Source organism: Mus musculus, chromosome 3, assembly GCF_000001635.26.
Source record: "Mus musculus strain C57BL/6J chromosome 3, GRCm38.p6 C57BL/6J".
Classification (NCBI taxonomy): Eukaryota; Metazoa; Chordata; class Mammalia; order Rodentia; family Muridae; genus Mus; species Mus musculus.
The window spans coordinates 97923453-97930172 of NC_000069.6; positions in this window are offsets into that span (position 1 = coordinate 97923453).

A 6720-nucleotide genomic window follows, 5' to 3' on the forward strand; every position below is an offset into this window, starting at 1 on the left:
TAGCTGGTAGTAGGAAAATCTGAGCAGGCAGAACAGGTCAGTGAGCAAGCAGGATCCCAAGTAGAAAGTATAGCAATGGTATGGCCTTAGTGAAGGCACATTACATGGCAGGTAACTTGTTGCTAGAGAAGTAGAATAAGCATTCTAGACAGAGATGATGGCATGTGAAAGACATGTAGTAAAAGCGAGGCACATCTGGTTCATCTTAGCTCAGGATAAGCAGACAGGAGAACTAGACTAGGGCTACTTTGCCTACTGAGGGGTTGCCCTACTAAAGAAAAAAAAAAAAAGATTAGATTAGAACTTTGGAGATGGAATTGAGCCATGGGGGAGGGGACAGTAAACAGACCAGTTTCAAGAAAGGATCAGAGGGTCCAGGTAAGAGGGACTTATTGAAGTATGCTTCCAGTACTCTGCAAACAAAGAGACTTGCTCTGAGATACAAAAGAGTTAAACATAGTCCAAAGTCACAGAGCAAAAAGATGTCAGAGCCAAGATTTGAACCAGCCAGTTTGGTGTTTGAGTCACCCAAAAGGGTTTGGTTTTGGTGTTTGAATTTTTCAGGTAAGTACATGAACTGACGGATTTCATCATGGCCTCTGCATACAGGAGCCACTGTCATTTGTTTTCTCTTGTCCGTCTCCCTCAGGGTCTGTCTGTCTGTGCACCAACCCATCAAATAAAATAAGGACTTAAAATTGTATTCTTAGTTTAGCAAGTTTAGAAGTCATTCTAGAGAGCTGAGCACACAGGCAAGGTCACTGCAGGTGCAGAACTGACCTACTGCAGGGGAGACAGCCCTGCCCTTGAGAACAGCTGTCTTGGTTATGTGACACTGAACTTCATTGCCTATTTTATTAGACGCCTCATGGTGTCACAGTTTAGAAATATTTGACACATCGACACATACCTGGTTATTTTAATGTCCAACAGCAGTTCTTGAGCCTCCTGGTAAGTCTTTGTAAAACAGGTGAAAAGTGTCTTTACTCCAGGAAATCTGTGCCACACCCATTCCCTGGCCAGGCAAGACCACAGCATTGCTCATGAAATTATGGTGGCCCATGGTCTTTCAGTTTGCTCTAAATGTATAGCATGTAGAATTCAAAAGTTAGGTGCCCGGAGTCTGGAAAACTGCTGTGAGTTGGAGGACTTCTACACTCTAATCTATAAATTCAGGGTTGAGATTATAATTCAAAAGCTACTATGCGCACAAAAACAGGCCTGCCGAATAGTTCTTATAATATATTCAAAGATTTTAGTCTACTGAAATACTATTTTATTTTCAGTTCTAGTTACTTCAATCACGTCTAAGGAGTTTAAATTTTATATTTGTAGGTTTTCTTCAAATGCAAGAAACAAAGTAGATGAACTAGGCCAGCAGATTGGCTCAATGAGTTAAAATGCTCACCACCAAGACTGACAACCCGAGTTCAGTCCCTGGACTCACGCAGTGGAAGGAGTGAGGAGGGACTCTCGCGTGTCTTCTGACCACACCCATGCTGTGGCACATACTTGCACATATAATAAATATATTTAAATTTTTACAAAGCTGATATTTTCTGTGCAGTACAGGATTTAATAAGACACATAGTAAAACCCCTCACAATTTAAACTCTAAAACCTAACAAAAATATTCACTACTAAATCCCCAGTGTTCTTGACCATAAAACTAACACTTTGGATTTTGTGTACTTAACACTACTGACTGAGCCTCAACATTGAATTGTTTGGTATGGCTCAGCGGTGTGCCAGCCATCAGGGTTGTAGAGATGATGCTGTGTTGTAATTGCTCATGAGCCCACTAGACACTAACTAACCTATGTTAATGGCTGGCTTTTGTATGACTTGGATTGGGGTCAAATAAGCAAATTGGATCTTATATTCTATCACTCACTCACTGGGTCTCGTGGTCTGGACACAACATCCCTCTGGTTCTTCCTCATGGTCCATTTTAGCCTTTCCTTCCAGCCCATCTCCAGTCCCTTGTGACTCATGCCAACCTACAGAGCAGCTGTCTGCCTGGGACCTCACAACCACTACACGTGGCTGGAATTCTGTGATTCCACAGCAGACACATTGGTCCAGGACCAAAGCAGGCAACATCAACCAAAGACCAGAACATCCAGTTAGCAAAGATGCTTAGATCTCAGTACAAAAAATACAAACAAGCAACTGAGATGGCACACCTCTTCAGAAGCCAGCGACCCTCCCGAGTTAGGCCCTGAGAAGAGGAATTGAGCTAGCACAAATGTTTTTACTTCAAGTACTGTAACAGTCCATGTTTTAGCTTTGAAGAATTAGAATTCCGACTTTGATTTAGTAACATACACTGAACTTTGATAAGTTTATTGACCACTGAGTCCTAGGCATTTTATACAAATGATTATAATTTTATACTTTTTGTTGTTGTTTGCTTGCCTAAAGTTGCAAAGGGAGCTTGTTGAATACTTAGGTGAGAGTCCAGGGCTCCAAGATTACACTGTCCTCTTGCTGACCCTGAGGGATGATGCAGGCATGTTTGTCCTCTCAAGTTCCTGCTGGTGCACTTGTTTAAGATTTTCGTTTGAGTTCTCTGCCGTTTAGCCCTTTGTTCCCAGGATATTGTTTGCCAGTTTTCACCCTTGGCATGTGTTGTATCTGTTCTCTTTGTACTTGCTCCATTTTTTAAAATATTTATTTATTTAATGTATGTGGGTACACTGTTGCTGTTTTCAGACACACCAGAAGAGGGCATCGGATCCCATTACAGATGGTTGTGAGCCACCATGTGGTTGCTGGGAGTTGAACTCAGGACCTCTAGAAGAGTAGTCAGTGCTCTTAACCACTGAGCCATCTCTCCAGCCCACTTGCTCTATTTTTAAGTCCAGTCTCAGCATTAATTCAGTATTTTTTTTTTTTTTGGTATCTGATTCACTAGGAAGTTAACAAAGTGAAAAGAAAGAGAGACAGAGACAGAGAAACAGAGAATAGGAATAACTGCTCAGTTTCCTGTGCCCTTTGTCCATCCTCAGTTTCTCTCCCTCCTTTTCCATTTCTCAATGCTGTTTTTATTGATAGAATGCTGTTGATGCTTCTGTGAGAGCTTTGAAATTCACATTTTACGGTTACTAATTTTAGCCCTGGTTTTATTTTTGATTGGTTTTTATAATGTTTTCTCTCTTTTTTACTTAGCATTTCCATAAGCTCATCTTTAAGGAAGCCCTTTAGAGAAAAAAAAAAATGTGTGCAGTACAAGAACTCAAGACACAAATGTCTCTGGTTTTCCGTAGTGAGAGCTTCAGCTATTGCATATATTCTGGTAATTCTCAAATTCTCTTTTCTTCAAACTTGAGTTTGGAGACTCTGCACCCCCACTTTGCTGCTTGTTGGCTGTTTTTAGGGTTCCATAAGTAACTTAAGTATTTCTAAAGCGTTTACCACATTGGTCTTGAAGATAGCCTAGCCAGCTTCCTTTACCCGCCCTACACTGTCTGATCATGAGCTGCTTCTGACACCCCGTTTGCTTGCCAGCTTCCAACTCAACTGTTAACCAGACCTCTTCATAACTTTCAACCATTTCCTGTCCATGTCTTCCTTTCCCAACGTTTTGCCTTGGTTTAAGCATTTGATGACGTTAGCATAGGCCCTGGCAGTGGGCTACGTCTCCCAGTAGTGCTGTGATGCCAAGAGTCTTCTGAAAGGATTAACTACGGTGCCTCATTTCCTGTAGAGTAAAAGATTACATACTCCAGCTCATACCCTGGTGGCCATGCTTCCCTGGACTCCTCTCCCTGCACCTGCACCGTGAACACTTACTTTGTTTCAGTCACACCACAGGTGCTTGCAGCCAAGCATTTACCCAGTGTCTTGCCTCACTAAATTCCTTTGCTGTAACCTCTTCGTATCCTGTTGGTTTTGTTTGTTTGTTTGTTTCTGAGTTGGTTTCATACAGCCCACCTCATAGTAAGGCCTCCACCTCTGTTCTTGATGAAGACCTTGACTCCTGGTCCTCTTGCCTGCTCCTCCCAAGTGCTGGGGTGACATGTGCCTTCATGCCTGGTCTTTCCCTTTAAGTCTGCTAAAGTTCTTATCTCCAGTGTCACCAGAATGTAGCATGCTCACATTCTCATACTCGTTCCTGCAGGCCTAGGAGGAACTATAGTTTCATCCTCCACAGCAACGTGCTCACATTTATAGCATATGGAGCTCAGCAACTCAGTACCTGTTGGTGTGTACTTCTTTGTGTCCTTAAATGTATGCCCTGTGCGATCCCTACAGGGGAAACCAACTGTTTCTCAGGCACTCAGTCCCATGACTAGTTCATGGGACATACTCGGCATGTTTGCAGGGTCAGCACACTGAATTATAAAGTTATATGCACAGTTTGGGGGAAATAATTTTGAATGAAAGGTACTAAAATAATCAGAGCAGAGTAGAAGCACATGAAAGAAACCAGAACAAAATACCAGTGATGTGAATGTATAGTGAGCACTTTGGAGGAGGGTTAGCAAGCTAAATTGGTTTTTTGGAGCAGAAACAATTGAAAGGTAAATAGAGAAGGAATGGGACAGATTAGGAGGAAAACGACCCAGGCAACCGGCAGATCTGTCAGGGGACTTCCAGGGAACCATCACACTCAGGGACTTCACATTGTAGAGCTGCTTTAATGAACTTCAATGTCAACAAGTCATATAACCATTCTTATTTATCTGAAAAGGTGACTCCAGTGATAAATGCCTTGGCCAATATATCATATAATGTAAATATGTTTCCCTGATAAGAGTGGCTTATCACAGGACTATGATGGTTGAATCCGCATGCTGAGAAGTTTGTTTCTTGATGGTTGTATAGGTGAGGCCATTGGAGTAGAATCAGTTGTACACCTGCATATCTATTTGTCTGGAACGGTTTTGTAAAATGAACATTACTGGAGTGGGATAGAGATTTGTATGAAATTGCAACAGAGATGTTGCTTCTAACAAATGCAGCAGGTGAACTGGTAGAAAAAACCAAAAAGACAGAACTGTGAGCCAAAAGGCATGACTTCTAGCTCTAGCTCAGCATTCCAGCAGTAGGGCCTTAGGTGAGTTATATAGTACCACGCGCCTCAGTTTCCACACGGGGGAATGGGAATTACAATCTCTTCCCATTCATGGACTCTTTGAGGATTAAAAGGCAGTCCTGGCTGATGAGCTTTACAAACTTGAAGCAATTCGTATGTACACAATGAATCACCTTGGCTATTACAAATGTTCAAGAAGAGCACTGTAGCATGACACAGAGACCCATGCCTAGCACTGCAGGTAAAAGCAAGATTTGGAATTCTAACCCAGCCTAGGGCTACATGGTGAGACGCTGTCTTGATATACTGAGCACTGGTGATATAGCCCCTCATCTCCACTTGGTTCTGACTTTGATCCTAGTACTTAATAAAAAGATCTGTGTAGCCTGAGCATTCTTGCCTATTTCCTCCGGACTCTGGACAACCTCTTCAGTTGTTCTCTTAGTCTTTTTTTTTTTTAGACGCTTTTTAGTTTATTTGCCCTCTCAGAAATCTGCACATCACAGCAGAACATCAAGTCACCGCAGATCTACTCCTTTGGCTTTTTACCATAAGGAAAGGGTCTGGTCGCAAGTGCTCAGATGTTCTGGTTCACATCAAAGACCATGAGTATTCCCAGCAGAGGGCAGCAAAACTCCAAAGTCTGCTGCTTCCTCAACAGAGAAACCACTCTAGGGTAGAGAACAGTGACAGTTGAGAGTATTGGCTGATCTTCTAGAAGACTAGATTCTCAGCATGCACGCGGCAGATCACAACTGTAACTCCAGATCCATGGGCTCTGACACATTTTGGCCCCCAAGGGTACCAGGGATGCTTGTGGAAAAACACTAAAAACAAGCAAACAAACAACAACAAAACCTGGGCATGGTAGCACACATACTTTCTGAGTTCTAGGACAGCCTGGTGAACAGAGTGATTTCTAGGACAGCTACACAGAGAGATGCTGTCTTGAGAAGAAAATATTAAATGGCTGAGTTTTAGTCAGTCTTACTGGCCAGGCTTTAAGCCCTAGTAACCGGCCTGCCTGTCTCCCCAGCCTTGCGATTAGAAGCTTGTGTGGTCAGCTTTGACATGAGCGTATCCTGGGGTTCAGACTCAGGTCCTTGGGCTTGAGCAAGCCAGCTGACTGCTCTAGCTTCTCACCACCACCACCCCCACACCCCAGCACCACTGCCCCACCCCACACCCCAGTTCCACTTTTTTTTCACAGTGTTGGAGATCCAGTCCAGGGTTCTGTGTATCCCGGGCAAGCACTCTAACACCACGCCCTACCCAAGTTTTTTAGATATAACTTAACACTTAGTTCTGCTTGTTTTTAATTTCATTTGGGGTTTTCTGAGACAGGGTCTCACTTGGTAACACTGGCCATCCTGGACCTCCTTATGTAGACCAGGCTGGCTCCCTATGTAGACCAGGCTGGCTGCCTCTGCCTTCTGATTGCTGGCTTTAAAAGCATCTGCCCCATGCCTGGTTGAGTTTTTAAATTTAAAAATTTTTGTAGGACATTGAGGTGCTCAGCCCTGATGCCTCCTGAGTCCAAAGGATAATTCCCAGTCATATATGCACATACTGGTGCTGTAATGGTATCTCTGTCCTACAGAGAAATTAACTTAAAAATATTCTTGTGTTTTTATCAGTCGCCTTGAGTAACATAAGCAACAGACATTCGAACTGTTCTC